The sequence below is a fragment of the Bos indicus x Bos taurus genome, chromosome 5, assembly GCF_003369695.1.
Source record: "Bos indicus x Bos taurus breed Angus x Brahman F1 hybrid chromosome 5, Bos_hybrid_MaternalHap_v2.0, whole genome shotgun sequence".
In the NCBI taxonomy this organism is placed as follows: domain Eukaryota; kingdom Metazoa; phylum Chordata; class Mammalia; order Artiodactyla; family Bovidae; genus Bos; species Bos indicus x Bos taurus.
In genome coordinates, this window is record NC_040080.1 from 90,936,884 (window position 1) to 90,961,776 (window position 24,893).

General features: G+C 41.6%; 1 protein-coding gene and 1 pseudogene across 3 annotated transcripts in view; both read left to right on the plus strand.

Annotated features, from left to right (window-relative positions):
* The window catches only part of DIP2B (disco interacting protein 2 homolog B), a 229,803-nt gene that overhangs the window by 63,205 nt on the left and 141,705 nt on the right, over positions 1-24,893 (plus strand). The window lies entirely within an intron of this gene.
* Positions 8,016-14,860, plus strand: LOC113893128 (annotated as a pseudogene).

Below are 24,893 nucleotides of genomic sequence, written 5' to 3' on the forward strand. Positions count from 1 at the left end.
TTTTAATGGATCTGGAATAAATTTTGAATTATATATGTTAATGATTACCACTATTTCAGAAGCATTTTTCCTTACTTATTCGTCAAGGAAACAGTTTAGCAGTGAAGATAGTTTAGTTTTTAGTGAATGTGATTATTGTTTTTCTCTCTTCCAGAGTTTGGAAGTGTTCTTTTCTTCCTGTAGCTTATCCAAAGGATATGTTCATTAGTGAGATAGTAAAGAGAGTTACCAACCATGTCACCTATGAGGAAATCACCACTCTCTGCAGCATAAGAATAAATCTTATGTTTATAAGATTTATAAATCTTTGACATCTACTATCCTACTTCTTGGGGCTTCCCTGATAGCTCAGTTGATAAAGAATCCGCCTGCAGTGCAGGAGACCCTGGTTTGATTCCAGGGTGAGGAAGATCCACCAGAGAAAGGATAGGCTACCCACTCTAGTATTCTTGGGCTTCTTTTGTGGCTTAGCTGGTAAAAAATCTGCCTGCAATGTGGGATACCTGGGTTTGATCCCTGGGTTGGGAGGATCCCCTGGAGAATGGAAAGGCTACCCACCCTAGTATTCTGGCCTAGAGAATTCCATGGACTGTATAGTTCATGGATCTCAAAGAGTGGGACACGACTGAGCAACTTTCAGGTTCATCCTACTTCTTATGCCTTGTAATTGACAGGGTTCCCCTCACTTCTGGGGAAGAGTGTAACCTGCGCTCTGGTGTCAATGAGAGTGTCCCTGTGGATAATTAGAGAAGTGAACAGGTGATTGTCCCTCAGTGGAGGGACGAGCTCAGGGGACTGCAGGGGTCCCTAGGGCAGAGGCCTTGCCAGCTGTATCTCTTTAAGAGATCTGGGTGTGGGATTCCAGAGTCTGTGGTCAGGGCTGGAGCACTGCAAGAGGTGACAGTTTCATCCTTTGGAATGGGACCGAGGTCTCCTGAAGAGCCCACAGCTCCTGAACCAAGGCTTTTAACTTGTGTTCGGCTGTCCCGAAATGACTTATCAGGGACCCTGATTGCTACAGCTGCCAATACAGAGAGCCTGTCGCTCGTCTTGTACGGGAGGCTGAGCTTCTTCCTTCTGTCTCTGTGAGCCTGGAGGGGCCTCTTCCTGTGTAAACAAAGCTTGAAAACAGTTTCAGAGACCCCTATGAACCATTAGCACCTTTCTCCCTCTCCCTTTTGGTGACTGTTTCTAAAAAGCCTTGGATTTCTGTTGTGGTGTAGTTAGGCGTCTCTGTTCCTCATTCACACTGGCTGTTGTTGGACTTTTTGGCACAGTAGATATTAACAGGGAATGCCTGGGACAGACGTTGTTTCTTCCTCAACTCATATGCTGCCACCTCCCATTCTTGGGGGTCCCAGTCGACCACTGAGGGGTCTGGGTTCCCCTCCAACAGTGTACCATTAGCAAATGTATTTGGGAAAGCTCCAGGCTCCAAGGATGTAGCCTTTACAACTTGGCATATGGATATGCCACTGTTCTCAGAGACATCCAAGTCATGGGGGCCTTACAAGCTTCTAGTATTTTTTTAACCTCCTCCGGGGACTAAGGAGGGTCTGGTACCCAGTGCCTTGGGCCCCACTTTCAGCAACATATAATGCCCTTGCTTCATAGTGCTTGCCTCCAGGTGCCATGATGGCCAGGACTTTTTAGGAGATTTTGTTTTATTGGGGCTTGTTAAATGACATTTTGTTTCTGAAAACCAAGGCCATGTTATGTGGTTGGTTGCCTTTGCAGCCTGCCAGACACTTGAAGGTGGAAGAGAATGTGCTTGTGAACTCCACCATCTGAACTGCTGGACCCCTTCTCTTGGCCTGCTGTTTCATCACCGCCATTTCCATGGGTTAGAGGCAAAGCTCTAAGGGAAAAATGAGGCTCTTTACCTCTTATACAGGTGGTGATTAAAGATTGTGTAGCCTCACTGTCAAATGTCAGAACCTGTTTTTTTGACTCCTCAGGATTACCTTTTACCAGAGAGGGGGGTGAGGTTTAGCTCTCTTTTATAAAACTATATTCCACCTTTATAGATTTCATTACAGAATCTTCCCCAATCAGGGATTGAACCTCAGGCCAGGTTCAATCAGTAAAAGGGCTGAGTCCTAACCACTGGATCGCCAGGGAATTCCCTACTCCACCTTCAAATGAACTATAATTATTTTGAATATTATTATATACATATCAGGTAAATATTGATATCTTTAGAGATTTTGCTTCTATGTTTGTTTTTGTAATTACTGTATTAAAAGTTATATTAATATCAGATGAATACTGGTTTGTAAAAGATTATATTTTTACATGTTTTTATATTTATTATGAAACTAATAAGTTTAACAATCTACTGGCTTCCAAAAAGGAGTAACAACTCAGCTTCTGTGTTGACATCAGCTGCTAGCTGTTAAAGTGAGAAATCTTTTGCAGTTTGGTTGTAGAAACTTGTCACCTCTATGAATGAAGTTATCCAATTACTCTATGAGAGATTCCGTAGTCAGACCAGTTTTTTGCTGTGTCATGATCCTTTTATCATTTCTGAAAATCAGCTCTTAAGATTCACCAGGTCTTGCTTAAAAATGAGAAAGTTCTATAGTTTTTGTTTATATGTTACTTCACATGTTCATATTTTAAAATACAGATCTAGGGAATTCTGTAGTATATGATATATGTTTTTCTTCTCTCTGTGTCTCTCTCTTTCTCCCCTCTTCCCTCTTGCCCAGTACCCTGGCCCGCTTTCTCTCTATATATATATGTATAGTGTTCAACATGTATTCCTTGTATCAATTAATATTTGAGCACCCACTAAGTTCAAACATTGTTCTGCCTGAGACAGTTGCTGACTGTATAAATGCATAAGGATAAAGGCAGACAATGTGTGGATGTATGAGGCTTAAACAGTTTTTTCAGTACCTTGGGTTACTTGAGGACTTCCTTTCAGTGAGCAGCCTTAAATATGTAAAACAATAGTCTCAGAAGTTTTGATTTCATTCTTTCAACAGAAGTTTTATTAACTAACTGCTTTACTATTTAGTAGATTCTGGGGATAGCAAAGTGACTCTGACCCAGTTCCTGTCCACAAAGGGCTCACAGTCTAATCAGGAACTGATTTGTAATGAAAAGGAAGTTAAAGGTTGATTATATGCTGAGGTAAACGATAATAGAGGTATGAAAAGAAAATGCCATGGCAACACAGGGCAGGGGTTGAGGAATGGGCTTGCCAGGAAAAGCCTCACAGAGAATATATTATTGTTGGCAGCCCCTTGAACGACTTTGGCTGTGAGAAGATGGGAGTTCAGTTCTCTGTGACCCTTGGAACCTAGGCCTTTTAATTATTCATAAATAACTTAAACATACTTCTAGGACTGGGAGTTTATTTAAAAGATGCACCTGCATTTCTAGTTTAACCTTTAGTTTAACTAGTCCTTTAGGAAAAGGTGTTTATGGATGCAGCTGTATGGCAGCGTTACAGATGTTTGCTCTTTAGAGTTCCTTACAGCACAGTTACAGATATACTGCTTTACTTAGGTTGCCCTTTCCTTTTTAACACAAAATGTTTCTCATTTATAGTATATGGCTCCTTTTTAAAAGAAATGCACCTTTACAAAGGAGATTCTAGGTTTTTCATTTCTATGTTGTGAAGTAAGATACATTTCTTGGAAAAAAATGTTTGCTGTAAGTGGAACTGAAAGCATTTGCTAGGAGAGAGTTAAGAGTTGGTAAACTCGTGACATGCTGGATCTGTGGTGAGCTGAGAATGCTTTCACAACAATTTGATTCAGCACTCACTCACTGAGTGCTGTGGTCAAAGCACTGCTGCTAGACTCTGATGGAAAAGAAAATGAACAAAACATAGGCTCTGTTTTAAAGGATCTTCCAATTTACTGCACTGAGTCTCTTTTCTTCTCTTCTCCATTTTTGTCATTTCCCAGATAATGAAAAGTAGAGCTGTAATTTATCGATTCTGTAAGCTGAAAAGGGTATAAAATTAGTTTGCTTAAAATGTTGGGCTGGTTCTCCTTACTGCTGCCAGGATTTAAAATAACAGAAAATATTTGGTGCCTCCTTCCACAAATTAACATTTCCATGAGTGGCTGCTTTTCATGGAGCATCTTGAGCCAGCCCCTCTCGTGCTGTGAGTCTTCGTTGACAGTATTAAATCAGATCTGAGCAGCTCTAGGAGACAGTTGAGAGTTTGAGAATATGCCCAGTGTCAGCATCTTGGCTAGAGTGCTGTTAAACAAAGAACACTCTTGGCACCCAACAACTGATTAGACATGTACCATTCAATGTGTGAGCTCCAATAAATAAAGCCACGCAGGGCATTCAGTGCTTTCATTTGGGCAGAACTAAATGGTTAAGTGTCCGCTTAGGCTTCCCCCTAAGTCTGTTCGAGGCAATCAGCACATAATCCAGAAGATGTAAAATCTCCAAGTATAGCCACTTACTTTTACTATGTAAAGCTCTGTGCTGGGTGCTTCACGCTGTAAAGAGACAAGACTGAGTACCAGTCAGGTAGTTTACAGATTGAGTGGCACCCTACTCTAACTCTTCTACCTGCCATCCCATTGCAGGTCCATTTCTTCCTGGCCTGCCCTGGTCTGTAGCCACCTACCACGTGGTGTTGACCCTGACTCGTTCAGTATGGTTCTTCTAACACAGTCTCTATAACCTTATCCTGAATGTAGAGTGGATATTGGAAACAGTAGAAGAGATGGGCCTAGATCTCTGGACAGTGTCTGCAGTGACTGATGAAGCCCATTGTAGCACTAATCACTTGAGGTATTGCTTCAGGGCTGTTGTATTTTTGTGATCAGGTCTCATGAACAGGCGGAACCCAGATAGGAAGCAGTCTTTAAAAATGGTTAGCCCATTTTGTTCACGTTTCCTTTTTCTACAGAGTGTGTATTTTCCTGTCCTCAGACTAAAAACGGCACAGTGTGGTGTATGATAGTGGGAGGTTATTTTGCATGAAACACTCGATTCATTTATTCAAGTAATTTATCTTTTCAGGTATTTTTAAAATGACCTGGGATAAATATTTATGAATTCTATGTAAGTACTTGGAGAGTATTTGGAGATGTGTTTTTCTTAAGAATAGAATTATGCTATGGTTTCCTTGACTGTGTTTGATGATATTAAGAGTTCTTGGAAATTTGTTCCAAAGCCTGAAAGTGGATGGAATGTTTGGGATTAGTTTCAACTGTAATTATGTCTTTAGTGGTGGTAGTGTCTCACCTGTTTCATATTATAACATGAGACGTGCAACACACCATCAAAATGGTAAAGAAGCTTCCATGTAAAAGGAAGGGGAATTAACAAAACCATTTAAAAATCTTAAATTATTTTACTGTGCATGTGTTAGTCGCTCAGTCGTGTCTGACTCTTTGCAATCCTCTGGACATAGCCCACCAGGCTTCTCTGTCCATCGGATTCTCCAGGCAAGGATACTAAGAGTGGGTTGCCATTCCCTTCTCCAGGGGATCTTCCTGACCCAATGCAGGTCTCCTGCATTGCAAGCAGATTCTTTATCACTTTGCCACCTGGAAAGCCCTTATTTTACTAAGATTACATTAAATTAGATTAATTAGATTGCATTTATCTAAAGTTACTTAAAGTTGATGTTAGGATCTAGAAGGGAGGGGAGAGCAATAAATAGCACCTTTCTCTCCCACCCAAGTTTTGAATAGATTGGATAGAAATTAAAGGATTAGTAAATAGGGACTATAATATCACCTTTATTATTGATGAAGGCAAGGTAAAGGAAGCAGTTGAGTATTAGAGCCAAATCAGCTTGTTAAGTTCCAGAATTAGGCGGAATCCACAGTACTGCTGGATTAGAGAAGGCATGGGTAGTAGACAAAGCTTCCAGCCAACGCAACTCCCATCCAGGTCACTCTTAAGAGGAAGAAAGACACAACTGTACCATTTATTTTCCCCACATCTGCCAGTCAGATCAGTTACTTCCCTTCCCAGGATAGAAGCATGTAAGTGACAAAGAATTGCCAGGGATGTTACAACTGGTGGGGCTACATTCAGGAAGCCAGACTTGAGCAGTGAGGAGTTTACGCTCCTCAAAAGCATTTGGCTCCTTCCTGTATGTGGTTTCCATGAAGAATGGGTTGGTACCAGGTAGGAAATGGTAGCATGGCTAGGCTAGGAGCAAATTTGTTTTGGGGAAGAGACCTTATAACAAGTAGCCTCTTGGAAATTACAGCAAATGTTTGTTTGCCAGAATCATGGGAATTGTGCGCCCTTAGGCAGCCCTCGCTGCTTTTCTGAAACATCTATGGTTTGGCATCTTTCCTGGGCATTAAGTGAAGGTCCACAACTTAGTTTGCTGCTGTCCTTTAGCATCTTAAAATATACCTGCTGTTCTGTCTTTTCTTTGAGTTTTCTTCACAGACTCCTTTTGTTTCCTCCCCAACCCCTAGTGTTTCCCATGATTGTAGCCAACTTTCTTTTCACTTGACACTCTTACCTTGGCTGTCAGCCATTTACACGGTTTTAGCTGTTTAGTATATTGATGATTTCCAAATCTTTCTCTCCACCCAGACCTCTATTCTGAGCTCCATGTTTATATGTGTGGCACTCTACTTAACAGTTCCACCTGGGCCGCCTGAAACTAACTTACTCTTCCTCCACGCTCTCCACTACCACCACTCAGAAACCATTGAGCGTTTCATTTTATATCCACAGTTCTTGTGAGTGGCACCTCCGCCTGTCTACTAGGTTAAGCCAGAAACATGGGTGTCACCTCAGCAGGCTCTTCCTCTCCTTTGTTGCTTATCTCTCAGGTCAGAGGTCAACATCTAACCGGAGGCCTGTGAGCCAAGAATGGATTTTTACATTTCTGAGTTGTTTAAAACAAGCATGTATATGTGTTTGTTATAGAGGCCTTCTGTTGTCTGCACAGCCTGTGTTTTTCTATCTGACTGCTGTCCTAGGTCACCAAATCTTACCAGTTCTCCCTCCAAAACATCACTTTTGCTTTTTTCTCTCTATCCCCACTGGCTCATGCTCCTCCCCATCTCACTTGCCCTGTTTCTCTCTTGGCCCCCTCACTAAGTGTTGTCAGATTTCTTTATAAAACACAAAAACCTAATGATGTCCTTTCTTGTTTAAAATCCTGCAGTTTATTGTGCTCTTTTCTCTTTTATTTTTTTCCTACAACCTCTTCAGCCCATAGGACTCTGCTCAGTGGCCACCTTTTCCATTAAGCCCAGCTGTCTCCTACAGTGATGCCCCTGTTCCACCTGGTTTGTACTTCTGTTGCTGCACATTCTAGATTGTGTTCTGAGAGCCCGTTTACCGTTCAGGCACCCCTGTTCCACTGTGTACACTTGGAAGTCAGGTTTCATTTCCAGTTTGTTTCTATATCTTCTTTACCTAACTGTGTGTGGCATCTCAGAGGACTGTAATGAATTAATACATACAGGGAGTGCTTTAAGGAACTGTTAGTTCTTAGTTCCTAACATACAGAAGAATATTGGTGAAGATTTAATCAATCAGTTTGAGTTGGTTGCTGTTGAGTCGCTCAGTCATGCCCAACTCTGCAGCTCCATGGACTGCAGCATGCCAGGCTTCCTGTCCTTTTCCATCTCCCAGAGTTTGATCAAACCATGTCCATTGAGTTGGTGATGCCATCCAAACATCTTGTCCTCTGTCGTCCCCTTCTCTTCCTGCTTTCAATCTTTCCCAGCATCAGGGTTTTTTCCAATGAGTCGGCTCTTTACATCAGGTGGCCAAAATATTGAAGCTTCACCATCAGTCCTTGCAATGAATATTCAGGGTTGCTTTCTTTTAGAATTGATTGGTTTAATCTTGCAGTCCAAGGGACTCCCAAGAATCTTCTTCAATGACACAGTTCGAAAGCATCAGTTCTTTGATGCTCAGCCTTCTTTTTGGTCCATCTCTCACACTCGTACATGACTACTGGAAAAACCATAGCTTTGACTATACTGGATTACTGATCTTACAAATTTTATCCATTTTCTTCTCCAGGAGATCTTCCCAGACCTAGGGATCGAACCTATGTCTCCTGCATTGCAGGCAGATTCTTTACCACTTGAGCCATGGAGGAAGCACCTATCTGTCTTATACTTTGAATGAATTATTACTAGTATATAATTTGTTTTTAAACATCATTCATTGGTCATTTGGAAAGTATTGAATCAGTATGTTAGGTACAGCTTTCAAATTATGACACATTTCATTATACATTAGCAAAAGTTGTATTTGTTAATCTCATATTCAGTCTCATAAGAAAAAATGCTAAGTATTGTAAAGCTGTCAAGCTCAAGTATTCCAAAATTTTGATTTTTGCTTTGAAATTACCGCCAGTTCACTGAAGTTTATGATTGTTATCAGTGCTGCTGGTACCAAACTCACTTGGTTAATTTTTAAGAGAATGTCTGCCAGATACTCAAGTCTGAAAACCATAGTTTGTCCATCAGTTCAAGTAGAAATGATGTTAAAGTAGGAATGGTGTATGGGTGTTAAGTGCTCTTAGGAGGTAGCCACTGCCATCTGTTGGGCATTACTTCTGGCCAAACTCTCTCTGTCATCCCTGTTCAGTGAGGTTACTGGGGGAACAAGGTCTGCAAGCCTCATGCTGTCCCTTGCAAGGTGACTCACCACTGTGGCTCTGTGCTGGTTTGCCTCATCCTTGTCTTCAGGAACACTGGCACCATCTCAGTCCCTGTGCCCAAGAAGCTACTGATGATGGCTGGAATTGACCATCGCTGCATCTCCATCCTGCTGCCATCACTGCCATCCTGAGCAACTTTGCCAAGGCCACTTTTCATGCCATTTCCAAGACCTACAGTTATCTCATCCCTGATCTCTGGAAAGAGTCAGTGTTCACTGAGTCTTTGAGCCTCCATATCAGGAATTCACTGACCTTCTTGTAAAGACCCACCCCACAGTTTCCGTGCAAAGGACCCAGGCTCCAGCTGTAGCCATCGCATAGGTTTATATGAAAAAAATATAGTGAATGAAGCCAGTTTAGAAAAGAAAAAAGACAGCCAGTTCAGCTCAGAACTGTGTAAGTGCTTTTCCTTGAGACGACACAGAATATTAGAAAGATGTGGATTCAGGGATCAAGATGTAATAAAACCAGTAACTTCCACTGTATATGTATGGCCTAAATCACCACTCCCTTGATTTGTGCCATTTTATTCACCATTGCTTTTATGCTATGAGAGCAAATAATTTAAAAATATGAATTTTGAGATCCATTGTTATGGATGAAGAGCAAAAGGTTAAAATATAAAATAGCCATTCACACAGTAAAAATGGTAAAAAATCTTTTAATATCATTATTAAAGTATTTTATACTTTTCGGACCTTTGTAAGTTCTTGCAGGACCCACAGAAATCAATGGATCACATTTTGGGGAACTACTGATTTACAGTAGTTTGTGGCTTGACTTGTTTTTTTCTCTTTTCTCAGATTTGTTGTATTTGCCTTTACTTTTACTGAGATAGATACTATAGATGTGCTGATCTGCGTAGAATACCATTCCTGGTCACAGCTCCACTTTGGACTGGCAGCCTCTGCACTAGAACAATGCTAGGACTGACCCTGGGCGCAAAAGAGAAGACTGGTTCACAGCCTCACCTTGGCCTTAAGAAGCACAAGCAGCAGGGAAGGGCCATAAACCTGCTAGCCTTGTTGGCTTGCTGTGTGTGCGTTCAGAAACTGGTCACATCACACGGACCTGAGTCCAGAGGGAGACTTTAACTGTGAGTCAAGTGCTTTCCTTCTGAAGGAGTCTTTCAGGCTCCAGGGCGGGAGAGGTTCTCAGGCTAAAATGGGCCCTCCGCAGCTCTCTCAGACCTACGCTCTAGTCCCAAAGCTTCTGAGTCATATCACAGCCTTTTCATTCTAATTATCTCCAGGAAAGGGTCTCCAGACTTCCTGGCTGTAATGAAATTTAGGAGTTAAGAGGTTTTTCCTTTTGAGTACTCTTCGATGCTCCCTTGTGAAACTTAAGTCCATTTCCTTTAGTTTTGTTTTTAATAAAAATAGCCAGTAAGAGTGCACCTTGGGCTACTGCTTTATATTCTGAAGACAATTTATTTGCTGTACCTTCACTCCAATCTATTTTAGCCGTTTTTTTTTTTTTCCTTCTAATTTTTAACCTGGTTCCTTTAATCCAGTAGTCCTGGACTGGGGTGATTTTTGCCCTGCAGTGGACGTTTGACAGTGTCTAGAGGCATTTTCGATTGTTACAACTTGGGGGGATGCTACTGGCATCTAGTGGATAGAAATCAGAGAGCTGGCCTTCATTTCAGCAAAATCACTCATTCTGTTGTTACAGTAAGATTTTCACTGAAATTATATTCGGTTGATAGGACTAGGCAACAATGCATAGCCTCTATCAACTAAGAATCATCCAGTCCAATATGTCAGCAAGACCAATCTTAGAAGACTGTACTTTAGTCCTTCCTTGTAATTTGTTAGCTTTTTATTGTTTTTTTTTCTGAATTAACAATTTGATTTTACTTTGCATATTATCTAGAATTGTAGTTTTATTTAGAGAAAATATTTTGGTTATGTTCAGAATGATTAAAGCTTTTAGAGGTAGGTTACTCTTTTGAATATGAGTTATGTTTGTACCTCAGCTCATAATACATCATTTGTTTCTAAGCCTGAGTAAGTGCAACTGCCTGATGACTTTTTGAAAAATACAGGTTTATGGGCCCCAACCAAATCTTAGAAGAACTCTTCTAGAAATTCCTGTAAAATTCCAGATTTGGAAACCGCTGAAACAGATACGTATTCATAAACTAAGAAATGTTTAGAATAGCTGCTGCAAAGAGAAGATGGTCTTTGTGGCTCTCAGAGATAACATCCACCCTCCTGGGCAACCAGTTCTGTCAGTGAAACCAGTCAGGTAACCCTCCGATTGGCAAGGTGGAACTAACCGGAGCAGTGGTATCCTTAAAATTTTGGCTCTTTCCAGTCATATGGTGTCCAGTTCATTTTATCTGCCACAAGTTTGGTTTGAGAAGGGGTTGGTAGGGAAAAGAGATGTGGGAAGGGATGGAGGAGAGTTGTGTAGTAGAATCAGAGAAATATGATCTACCTTTTGTCTCAGGAGGGGAATTAATCAGTGCTGATTTCTCCTCAGTAGCATTCATTTGCTACCCACATTCGCCACAGTGGTTAAGTGTCTTTAAAAGCTACTTCTGGTATAAATTAATCTGACCAAGGCAGCAGGGCCTCTGGGAAGCACAGAGGACTGTCCACTCCATTCCCAGCAGATACTCTGGTCTCAGTCCTTCTCTTCCTCCCTACTTCCTTTTCTCCCTTTTCCTCCTCTGCCTCCCGCTCCTCCTGACCAGGGATCAGCCCTGACCCCCTGCACTGGAAGCACGTAGTCTTAACCACTGGACACGAACCAGTCCTTTACTTTTTTTGCTAAAAGAGAAGTTAGTGAAGGTCAGCTTGTTTGTTGTGGAGGTTCCAAGAGCTCTGGAGGTCAGACATTTGTTGAGGAAGGAAGGAAAAGTTGATCACTTTTATTTTACTTTTTCCCCTTTGTCTTCATTTTTGAGCCTCACATGTTACCTTTAATAGTGATAGAGGCAGAGCTTAGTGTGGAAGCCAGCCAGCCTGCATCCGAACCCCTGGGTTGGGCAGTAGTGCCCCCTTGTCTCAGACTGCACTGGGGGACCTGGGCAGGCCTCACGCAGTAAGACACATGGTCAATGGGGCAGGCTTGATCCTACAAAACAGACAAGAGAGAGGGTTATTTTTGAAATAAAGTGAATTTTGTTTGGAAGGATAAGGGCTTCCTTTCCTGATGAGTTAGTTGTTAAGGAAGCAAACTAGAATTTTGGAAATGAAAAAAATTATGAAATATTGGGGAATATTAATTTATATTGGAAACATAAAATATTGGTTATGTTTTAGTGTTCTGGATTTCTTTGATTACTTTTTTACTTTTTTAAATGGAGATTTTCCAATACATTTCAGAGTAGAGAGACTAGTATAGGGAATCCATGTATACTGATTACCCCAATATCAACAGTCACTAACACATGGCCAGTCTCATTTCATCTATACCATTACCCACCTTCTCTTACCCTCTTCAGTTATTTTAAAGCATATCAAGTATCAGTATGCATTTCAATCTAGAAATATGTAAGATAGTCTGTGGTCACATTTCCTCTGATTATGTAATTTTTTTTTCATTTGGTTTGTTGTCTGATCTCTTTTTTTTAAAGATGCTGATGATCTGATGATTGATTGAAATCCTGGGAATGTGTAGAGAGTCTGTAATACTCTGTTTTGGTGGGAGAGGGGACATTTACTTACATTAGATCAGTGATTTCCGAAGATGGTGTTACAAACCTAGGTCTTGGTATAAATTCGAATAACAACATTGATTGAAGGAAGTATTGACGGGAAGTCTTAACTGAAATTCCATGTTGACATAACCACGGTCTGAAATGGGGTTCATCACTGTCAGGAAGCCCAGCTTTTAAGTTTGCTTTCTCAGGTTCTAAGAAGAGTACTTCACACCTTTCCCTCAAACCTTACAGACTTCTGTTCTCTCAGCTGATGGCTTTGTTTGGTGCTTGCCTGAGAAAATAAGAATCTGTCTAGAGGGACACCCTCAATTGCCCTCCTCCTCATCCAGAGGTTTTTGTTTTGGCAGCTGGGCCACTCTCCTCTCATTTCCCTCCAGTTGGGTATAATGGAACAAGCTCTGGTGCACCCCATCTGTAGAAAGAAATTGTCCCTTGTTAAATTCACCTCTCTTGATTTCTAGTGGCCCATTTTTCTCTCCCCTTCACAGTTAAACCTTTCAAAAGAGTTGTCTATTCTTTCTTCTACCTTTTTTCTCTTCCATTCAGTCTTTGAACCACTCGGTACTGGCTCCGTTCCTCACTACTTCACCGAAACCATTCTTGCTAAGAGCCCCCAGGTCTTCTGTGATGGAATCCAGTTGTTTTCTTTCTGTCTCATTAGACAAGTCCTTCTCCTTCTCCTTTACTGCCTCCGTGCTCTGCGTGACCTCTAAGTGCTGGAATGCCTCCAGGCTCAGTTTTGTGCCTCACTTCTCTTTATTTGTACTCCTTTCCCTTGGTCATTTCACTTACTCTCATGGCTTTAAATATCATCTTTATGCTGATGACTCCTGAGCATGTAGCTGCAGCCCAGACCTGTCCTCTGAGTTCCACCTGGAGATCAGAAACCTATGACTCAAGCTTCATTGGTACAAAACAAAGTTCTGGCTTTTCCCCCTCAACCCTTTTTCATTTCAGTTAGTAGATCCTGATACACCCAATTGCACAAGTCAGAAACTTGGAAATCATCTTATATCTTCCCTGTCTCTGTCCAGCCCATCAGCACGTCTTAACAATTCTACCTTACACATATCTTAAGTATCTTCACTTCTCTTTGTCTATATTTCACCACTAAATTACTATCATTTCTCAATTGGAAAACTGCTTGAGTGTCCTGATTGGTCCTTCTGCTTCATTTTTGTCTTCTGTACACTCTTCTGCTCACAGGAGGTACAGTGCTTTATGAAAAACACAACCATATCATGTAACTCCTTGCTTAGTTCTTAATGATGGCATTTCATATAGGATAAATTATTGACTCCTTAGCATAGCCTTCAGGGTCCTGCCTGCTTCTCCAGCTTTGTCTACTGCTTTCCCCTCCCTCACTGTGCAAGGCAAAGTTGCCCTTTCACACTGGGATCTCTCATGCCCCAGGGCCTTGACACTCACTGTTCCTTCTCCATACACTGATCTGTCCTGACTCTTCTCCTTACTGTTCTTCAGGCTGTCCTGACTCTTCTCCTTACTGTTCTTCAGGCTGCAGCTTAAATGTCACCTTGTCTTACAGCCCTTTTCTGATCACCCTTCCCAAAGTGGCTACTTGCCCATCTCAGTCTCTTCTTGTCACACCTGTTTTTTTCCAGCAAATATTTATTGAGTGCCTACTCTGTGCCTGACACTGTTCTAGGCACGGGGTAGATAGCAGTGAGCAAGGTAGATACACTCAGGAAGCTTCCAGATAGTGGGCAAACAGATGAACCACAAATATATCATATTCTGATGGTGATCTGTGCTGTGTAGAGAAATGGAGCAGGTGGAGTGAAGTGAGGGATGGTGTTCTCGACAGTGGTTAGAAGAGGAGACATTTTGACAGGGATTCCAGTGAAGTGAGAGAACAGCATCTCAGGTATGTGCTGCTTTTCTAGAACTGTATCTAGAAATATAAGCGTTAAGAAGTCAGAGGTTTCACCTCTTCACCGAAGTTCTTGAAAGCTAGCACAGTGCCTGACCTTTGGTAAATACTCATCATGGGTGGATGACCTTTAGAATTCCACATAATTGTGGCATTCTGGGGACCACATGGCATTGAGGATGTGGCCCACCTACTTAGTCTCTTGGGCTCCAGTCTTTTCATGTGTGGAGTGAAGGAATCCAGCTCAGGAAGTGAGCTCTGAAGACTGCCAGCCTCACTCTGGATGCTGTGGATGTGCTCTGTGCCTGGTTTCACCGAAATGGTGAAAAGATTGCACGAGAGTTCAGTATTCACATAAAAACAAGATTTGCACTTAAAGTTATGTCAGCTGTAGCCCTGAGCAGAATGGCCTGGAGGAGGCAGGAGGGTGGGTTGTTTTGGAGCATGTGGAGGGGCTTGGCAGGTCCAGGCAGGAGCTGAAGGTAGCCTGGACTCAAGAGGTGGCCACAGAGATAAGGGAGAGTGCTGAAGAAATGGTGGGACTTTCCCAAACTTGCACAGAATTGAGGCGAGAACCCAGACTTCATAATCCAGCACTTTCACTCTACCACTTCTCTTGATGAAAGTGAAGTGAAAATGTTGGCGGCTCAGTCGTGTCCAACTCTTTGGAACTCCTTGGACTGTAGCCCACCAGGCTCCTCTGTCCATAGACTTCTCCAGGCAAAAACACTGGAGTGGGTAGCCATGCCTTTCTTCAGGAGATCTTCCTGGCCCTGCGATCGAACCCTGGTCTCCTGCATTGCAGACAGATTCTTTAGTCTGAGACATCAGGGAAGGGAAGCCTACTTCTCTTGATACTTAAAATGTCTTTGGGAGTTCCCTCGTGGTCCAGTGGGTAGGACTCCGCCCTTGCACTGCCAAGGGCCCCAGGGTCAATCTTGGTTGAGGGACTAAGATCCCACAAGCCATACTGCTTGCCCTCCCGCCCCAAAAAAGTCTTGAAGTCAGCCTCGTGGAAAAGTTGAAATCTATGGATATGTGTGATGCTAGTGAGTTTAGTTAGAACAAAGACTGCTTTCCAAAAAACGTTATAAACGTCCATATCAAAATATGCCCATGTGAAAATGTGCTTTTGCTTGTAGTCTGTGCATCTTTGGACACATTCTCAGGAACGAACTTGACTGGAAAACAGGAGAGGGAATGGTGTTTTCACTGTATGTATATCTTTTGTATCTCTGGATTTTGAACCACAGGTCAAGGTATGATGAAAGTTAGTAGTACATGTTGGGTAAAACTGAAGCTGGTCTGCTCTTAGGTTTCTCTGTTTTCCAGATGCAGCCACATTGCTTTCAAACGAGTGCACCTTAGGAAGGTGTCTGTCTTCACACCAGTTGGAACTATGTCAAGCCAGTTGACTTCTAGATAAAATTGGAGCTTGACACGGTGTCGAAGCTCCGTGTCTCTTCTCGTACCCTTTTCTGTCCTCAACAGGATAGTTTAATATACATGTTCCCTTGTCCTTTTAGATTCTGGGGATGTTCTGTTACTGTCACCTCGTCTTTAGGCCACCCTCTTGTTTCACCCTTCACTTGCTCTATGAACTTTATTAAAATATTTACATGATGACTAGTTAATTAAAATTACTTTTTACACACTTTACTCTTATGACTTGGTGGGTACCTCTGTCCCCTCTTCCCTCTCCCACCAAGACCATCAGAACCTTGGCTGGGGATTCCCTGGGATTTGGGGCTGCAGCAGGGAAGGGGTGCCTGACCTAGGGGAGTGTGGACCTCCTCAGAGCTCACACTTGACTCTGCTCCCCAGATTCCAGTGCGTGCAGTACCAGCTCTCCCCTCTTCATCCTTGATGTGAAGACAAAAGTGATTCAGGCTGTCCACCAATTCTTGGTCTCTCCAACAGGCCCTTTGTTCCTTATGTCCCCATGTTTATCTTCCTCTGCATCTTGGCACCTTTCTTCTGTTCAAAAATTTTCCATAAATTTTCTCCCTCTTTTTCTTTTCTTCACTTAAAAAAAAATTTGCTTTCAGTTCAAAAAAGATAATGATAATTAAAGTTACCTTATGACCACCACTTCTTTCAGATGTCTGTTCTATTAGAGGTTATGGATGTATCTTTGATGAGAAAGGAATATTTTTCATGGGACAGTCTGTTAGATTCTGTCCAAAACAAGACTACCATCTTATTATTTTAGGTAGTAGAGGTGCTTAGAAGTGATTGTGTCACGTAGGAAGTTGCCGGTACTGTTGCACTAGTTCAGTCCTAGTCTGTGTGTACAGATTTTCTTCCTCTCCTTAGTGTCCCCTATGCTTGGAGGTCTTATGTGGAAGCAGCAACCCTAAAAATACTTCTTAAGCGTTTCCACTTCATTTTTGAAAGCCTGCCACCCGTGCTTCTCTCTTCTGCTCTTCGTACAGATTCTTTTCAATTTTCTGTTTCCTTAATCAGATATTGCAAGTGTTCTGCCTACATTTCTCTTTTGAGGTCCATCAGAGAGTAGAAAAACAAGTTGTACTATACTTTAAACTCAGCCCTAGTTGTGTTTGAAAACAAGGTATAGGAAAGAAAGTTGGAAGAAAAACTGTCTCTTGGGACCATTGACTTTTATAAAAATGTAATCTATGGCCGTAGAATTTATTTTGGTATTTATTTATTTAATTTATTCATTATAATGAATAATTATTCCTTATTCATAATGAATGAATTTATTATTCATTCATCTAGAATACTGATGAATGAAAGCAAAGCTAGGCATAAATGTTCAGTTACCCAGACCCTCCCCCTGCAAAAAAGAGAAAACGAACCTTGAAATAATACAGTGGTAGATATTCCCAGGTGATGCAGTGGTAGAGAACCCACCTGCCGGTGCAAGAGATGCGGGTTTGGAGAATGAAGTGACAAGCCCCTCCAGTATTCTTGCCTGGAAAATCTCATGGACAGAGGACCTGGGTGGGCGGCAATCCATAGGGTAGCAGAGTCAGACATCACGGAGCATGCACACACAAAATAGCTTTAGAAATTTTGTTAGTGTCGGTGCCTCTGCTGTACTGCACTTAAACAAGATTCAGAGTTCCAAATGGATGTACAGTAGTTATTTCCTTACTAGTCACGTCGCTGAGGATCAGGAGGAGCTTTTTTAAGTAATGCTGCCTGAATGAGGTACCTTTCTATTCCCTGAGTTGTGGAGAACAGGCGCCTGTAACAAGACCATCCAGACTAGGATTCCATCCTTTAACCCAGCTGCTGGGTTCTATGTGTATGGCCCCTGCTGTCCATCTGGATTTTGTGTCTGTTTCTATAGAACATTGTAAGTGTGGAGGGTGGAGTGGGGACTGGTGACGTGAAGTAACCTATCAGGGAGAATCTCTTAATGTTCAGAATTTGTATTATTTATGTTAAAGGTTGAGGACTTTTGAAGTCCTTTGACTGAGTGAAGTGGCTGCTACATGTCTGTTAATTTAAAATTGTGATAGTCCAGGTGGTTGACTTAAAATGGCTGAACTTCTTAGCAAGTAATTGCCATAACATAAAATAAAGCTGGGGCGGGGGCGGGGTTAACAGACTTCCATTTTCTCTAGGATGATGAGAAACATTGTTTCTGAAGATGTGATAATTTGAGCTGAGACCTGAAATGATGAGAGGAAGTCCATTTATGAGAAAGTCTAGGGAAGGTGTGTTCTGGGCACAGGAAATGGTTGGGGTGGTTGTTGGGGGAGGGTCCTGCAGAATTGATATATTGGAGGAAGTGCAAAGGGTGTGAGGTCGGTGAGTTAGAAGAGTGGTGATGGGATCTGTAGATACAGGTGAACAGAGGTTCTTCTGGGCCAGAGGAGGATTCTTCATGTTACCTAAATCTTAAACAATTGAGTGATTTAACACCATCAGGACAACTGACTGATGTAACACTGAAATATGTTCTGCTGCTGCTGCTGCTAAGTCGCTTCAGTCGTGTCCGACTCTTTGCGACCCCGTAGACGGCAGCCCATCAGGCTCCACCGTCCCTGGGATTCTCCAGGCAAGAACACTGGAGTGGGCCGCCATTTCCTTCTCCAATGCAGCAAAGTGAAAAGTGAAAGTGAAGTCGCCCAGTCATGGGCGACTCTTAGCGACCCCGTGGACTGCAACCTACCAGGCTCCTCCGCTAACCAGGAGTAATTATTTTCTGCGATTCTCATGCTGCTTTCTTTCTTTTTCCTACTTGGAACTGGTGAAAGTAAGGTGCTGGAGGAGATAGAGTAATGTGCGGGGGCTTTCCTGGCAGCTCAGACGGTTAAGCGTCTGCCTACAATGCAGAAGACCTGGGTTCAATCCCTGGGTCAGAAAGATCCCCTGGAGAAGGAAATGGCAACCCACTCCAGTATTCTTGCCTGGAAAATCCCATGGACCGAGGAGCCTGGTAGGCTACAGTCCATGGGGTCGCAAAGAGTCGGACACGACTAAGTGACTTCACTTTCACTTTCCTTCTCTTAAAGGAAGGAAGGAAAGGTGGCGTTTGTCGCCCCCACTGGAGAAACGACTGAGGTTCACAGCTGTGGGCCAAGGAGTGACTCACTGGGTTAATTGTCACAGTACCTGTTACTGGAGAATCATTACTGCGATCATTTCCAGTGAAAGCTCCCCCCCCACCTTTAATAGGAATTTAGGCTTTAATATAAAAGTATAGATTGATCACATTTTAATGTTATAAAATTTTAGTCTGTTTATGGACCAGAGCCCACATAGGAAATTCCTTTTCAAATAGTAGGAACTTAATTATTTGTCTCATTTCTCCACAAAGGCGTGGCCAGATGCTGCTGGCTGAACTTAATGCCTAATTGTTGAACCTGAAGCTATTCTAAGATTTTATTATATTGATCTTTTTGTTTTTCCATCTGGTGTGTGTTATTTTAAATCTTTTACTTTTTTTCTCTTTAGCAGGTAACTGAATTTCAGTCTGAGCTAAAACTTGAGTTTTATGCTTTTCCTACAATCTTTCTCAACCTTTCTACTCTTGCTGAAATTAAAACTCATACACTAATTAGAACTTATGTATAGCTTTAGACTTAATGTCCTGGTATTGAATATTAAGACCAGAGCTGAATTTAGTCTTCTAGAAATGTAGAACACGTTGACTTTATGGTAAACCCAAAGCAGCAGCTATCTTTAAAAATAAGTTAGGGAGGCTACAGTCCATGGGGCAGCAAGTCAGACAGGATAGAGTGACTAAACCACCACTCTTACAAATGACTCCACCCATTTTGCATATGAAAAAGAACCTATCAGAGATCAGTGAATCACCTAAGGCCACAAATGGAGATGTGTTGTGTAGGCAGTATCAGGAAAATCAGTAGTTCCTGTTAAGAACACACCCCTTTGTTTCAACTCTTGAGCTGCTGGATTCCAACCAACCCTTCCTAAGTGGTGCTAGTGGCAAAGAATCCACTTAGCAATGCAGGAGATGCAAGAGACTCAGGTTCCATCCCTGAGTCGGGAAGAGCCCCTGGAATACGAAATAACAACCCATTCCAGTATTCTTGCCTGGATAATTCCACGGGCAGAGGAGCCTGGCGCGCTCTGATCCTCCATGGAGACGCAGAGAGTCAGACGTGATTGAGCACGTTTATCTATTTAACCAACCCTTCTCTACTGCCTTAATAATTAGAGCACAGAACCAAATAGATTGAAATTCATATTTACTCAATGAAAAGGTTTTATAGTAAGTGTGAAGTCATCAGATTATTAATCCAAGAACTCAACATTGACTCTCAAACCAGAAAAGTACATTAGAAATACTAAAATTAATGTATTTTAAAAGTTTAGCCCAGCTCAAATGTAACATACGTTAATAGGTATTTTCCTTGTAGCTCAGTCGGTAAAGAATCTGCCTGCAATGCAGGAGACCCAGGTTCGATTCCTAGGTTGCGATGATCCCCTGGAGAAGGAAATGGCTACCCACTCCAGTATTCTTGCCTGGAGAAGTCTATGGACAGAGTAGCCTGGCGGGTTATAGTCTATGGGGTCGCAAAAGGACACAGCTGCTAAACCACCACCACCATTGTTTGATATATGATTAAATGTTTTGTTTATCTTGGTCTTATATCAATTTAAATACAATTTGCTGTTTTTATTTTGCCTGGCTGGTTTTTAGATAATATTCGGTTTGGTTCGTGTCCTGCTATTTGTGACCCCATGGACTGCTGCATGCCAGGCCTCCCTGTCCATCACCAACTCCAGAGTTTACCCAAACTCATGTCCATTGAGTTGGTGATGCCATCCAACCATCACATCCTCTGTTGTCCCCTTCTCCTCCTGCCTTCAATCTTTCCCAGCATCAGGGTCTTTTCCAGTGAGTCAGTTCTTTGCATCAGGTGGCCAAAGTATTGGAGTTTCAGCTTCAGCATCAGTCCTTCCAGTGAATATTCAGAACTGACTTCCTTTAGGATGGACTGGTTGGATCTTGCAGTCCAAGGGACTCTCAAGAGTCTTCTCCAACACCACAGTTCAAAAGCATCAATTCTTCTGCGCTCAGCTTTCTTTATAGTCCAACTCTCACATCCATACATGACTACTGGAAAAACCATAGCCTTGACTAGATGGATCTTTGTTGACAAAGTAATGTCTCTGCTTTTTAATATGCTGTCTAGGTTGGTCATAACTTTCCTTCCAAGGAGTAAGCGTCTTTTAATTTCATGGCTGCAGTCACCATCTGCAGTGAGTTTGGAGCCCAAAAAATAAAGTCTGACATTGTTTCCACTGTTTCCCCATCTATTTCCCATGAAGTGATGGGACTGGATGCCATGATCTTCGTTTTCTGAATGTTGAGCTTTAAGCCAACTTTTTCACTCTCCTCTTTCACTTTCATCAAGAGGCTCTTTAGTTTTTCTTCACTTTCTGCCATAAGGGTGGTGTCATCTGCATATCTGAAGTTATTGATATTTCTCCCAGCAATCTTGATTCCAACCTGTGCTTCCTCCAGCCCAGCGTTTCTCATGATGTACTCTGCATATAAGTTAAATGAGCAGGGCAACAATATACAGCCTTGACGTACTCCTTTAAGGGCTTGTCTTTCAGAATTGGTGACCCACCTTTCCACCTTTTTTTTTCTTCTTTGTGGCTTTCAGGATCTTAGTTCCCTGACCAGGGAAAGTGCTAAGTCCTAACCAGTGGACTTCCAGGGAATTCTCCCAGCTTTCAGCTTTTAGCCGTCATGTAATTGGTCTGGTTTTCTTTTGTAATTCTGACATTTTTCTCTTATTGAGAGGGAGGAGCTCTACGTTGAATAACTTGATATGTTAAAAAAATTATTTTCATAGTACCATTAAGTTAAATTGGCTGCATCAGTTATCACAGAGCTTAGATTCAAGGTCTAAAAGGAATAACACTTTGGCAGCTGTTGGCTCTAATGAGAGTAAAACCGTGCTAGCACTGGAAATGCAGGTTAACAAGCTCGTAGTACACACAGCTGGTAAGTACCTATCCCTTTATGTTTCAGTGAACATATTTAGGGCTGCAGAGTAAATTGGTCAGGTTTTATTATCAGAAAACATCAAGTACACCACAGTTACGCTTAATGTGGCCATCGAGGAGAATGCTGCATCCATGTTGCTCATGTATGGTTTTTTCCTTTCTTTGTGACCACTGAATGTATTAACCAAAAGTCTGTGTATTGATTTATGTTGTAATATTTATTTATTCACAGAAGAAAAATCACCAGATGGAGTAAAGTAAAAATGAGAAAGGAATGAAATAAGTGGCCGCTGGCACCTGGCCTCCTGGAAATGTACTGAAGGGCTCCTCGTTCTCCCCTTTTACTCTCAGCCTTCCCTCTTCTGCCCTCAGGGTGGAATTTCTTTGTGCCTTTGTGATCTCAGAACTCCAGTCATTTTCTCCAACATGGTTTCTTTCCTGCTGTGTTTTAGTTACTTACAGTGTCAGTAAAGCTGAATAATTCTACTGCATATCGCCAGTAGTTGCTACCATCTTACACAGAGTGGTCCAGCCTGACAGCTCTTTGGCTTTAAGACTTTTGATTTGTGTAACAAGAATTTAATCTCACTTATCAGGCCTTTATATAATGGCAACCCACTCCAGTATTCTTCCAAGGACAGAGGAGCCTTGCAGGCTACAATTAATGTGGTCGCAAGAGTTGGACACGACTTAGAGACTAAAGAGAGAGATATAAAATAAAACCTTGGGCAGGAATAGAGTTTGTTTTCAAATATAAACTAAGGATCATAAGTAGAAATGAAAAAGCGAGAAATTAGGAGAGGGTCTTAAAGACAAAGTTTTGACTATATGAGTTAGATTGTGTCTGTTTTGCATGGTGATAAAACAGGTTAACAAAAGCCATATATATTGACAGTTGACGGTGATCATTATTATGCCCGGCCGGTCCAAGGCTATTGTATCTTAGAGCTTTGACATGTGTCCAAGACCAGGAGACTTTTCAGAGTGTTGACTTGATTCAAGTGATCCTAAAAAACACGGTTTCCAGTTGGCACTAAAATAGACTGAAGATTCAGTAACCCAAGGTATTTAGATAAATCTGATTTGCATGTTTTAAAAATAGCTATCGCTTGTCTCAGTTTTATTTCTTTGAAACTTGGTTATTTTTACTTTTTATGATAGAAGAGGTAGTATTCGCTTTAAATATAGTTAGATATTTATACTTGACTTGTAAAAATTTCCACTACATTCTTCTGAAAGTTATCTAAGCTGGTGTTTTTTGTTTATAGTTAGTTTAAAACGGAGATGTTTTCCAATCTTTGTGAATCTTTCTATTAATTTGTATTTTAGGCAAAGTAGCATATATACACGGAGAGACACTCTTTATATGGAGGAGCGCCTCCAGACGAAGTCTTTTGCACTTTGTTTTTCACTTAGTTTATCTTACAGCACTTTCCATGTCAACATTTATCCATTTACTTCATTTTTTTAAAAGGCCTGCGTGGTGCTTATTGGAATAGGAAATCCACCATTTATTTGACAACATAACTTCTTGTGTCACCGTAAAAATTATTTTAATTCAAGCAAAGGTGGTTGAAGATCTGGCATCTAATTAAATAAAAAAAATTATTGCTGTATAGTGGATTTACAGTACTGTTAGTTTCAGGTGTACAGCAGAGTGAATCAGTTATACATATATCTATTCTTTTTTTTTTAAGATTGTTTTCTCATATGGACCGTTACAGAGTATTGAGTAGAGTCCCCTAGGTTGTATAGCAGACTCTTATGGTATCTATTTTATATATGGTAGTGGGCATTTTTAGTCCCAGTCTCCCAGTTTATCTTTCTCCCCGCCTGCCAGCCCCCACCCTGCTCCTCCCCAATCCCCTGGTAACCCACAAGTTTGTTTTCTATGTGCCTGACTCTACTTCTGTTTTGTAAATAAATTTACTTGTACCTGGCATTTATATTGAAATGCTCAGATTCTTTGTCAGCATTATGGAATTTCATGTAAATGGTTTTTTAATTTATACATTGTACTCAGACTTTACAGACAACAGCTCACTGTTCTTATTACACTAGAGAGGGAAAAGGGTAAAAGTGAGAATGTTATTTTCTTATTAGAACTGTGGTAGGTAGTGCTGTGGTCCTCTGTTCCTGGAGGAGTGTGATTAATAAATGAGCATCTGTTTGAGTCAGAGGGTGTCACTGGGATGCCTGATGTCTGATAGACTGCGGGCCTCTGAGCGGAGGGGTGTCAGGAGAAATTGCCCCTGGAGTCAGGGAGGGGGTCTCACGGACCTCTTCCTGCGCTATCCTGGACTTCGTCACAAAGTGTGTGTGTGTGATAAATGTTTAACTGAAACAGTAGAGTGCTTTAATAATATTTTGAGCTTCTCTTTTATAGTTATCTTTTCAATCTTCTTTGTGAATAAAAAGTATATGTTACATTAAAGCGAGTACTCACATTTAAGGGAGAAGGTTGCAAATGAACATAAGGTTTCTTGAAGATTTTCCTCCTTGGCTTAGTTGTTTTCAGCCCTTCAGAGTTTTCTTTATCACATTTGACAAGCAGCCTTTTTCCTTCCCAGTGGCATAAAGTGAGCAGTCTTGCAGAACATGGTCACACATAATTCCGTCAGGTTGGGTCCAAAGCAGCCATGTGACTGACTGATGTCAGATTCAGAAATAACTCAAGTAATTTCTAAATATGAGTTTGGGTTATTTTCCTTTCTTTAATGCCACCAAGTCATCCACACCTACCTGTTTCTGCATTAATGAGCACAGGATTTTTTCTTTAAAGAAAGGACAGACGGGGAATCCTGGTGATTTACAAAAACTGCGTAATCCAGTTAACTAAGGCAGTGATAATGGTAATGTCTGAGGAACATTGGGTATAACCTGCCTGCAGCATTAGTTGTACTCTTCCGGAACAGAATTTTGTTCACTGTCTTAATCCTGGCCTTAAAGTCCTCGCAAACTATTGACACTAGTTCTTTGGTCAACCTGCCTCCTGTCCCTCACACATATTCCTTTCTTCTCCACCCCCATTCACACCCCATGTGCTCTTCTCCTTAGAGACTTTTGGAACATAATATTTTACCTGGCTTTTCATCTGCTTCTTATTGCTCTAAAATGTATCCTTGTCCAATTGTAGATTCTTCCTGAACACCATTTTTCTACCTCTCTGGTCATCCGTAAGTAGGTAATTTTACAAGGCATCCTGCTTTCCTTTTCTCCTTTGTCTA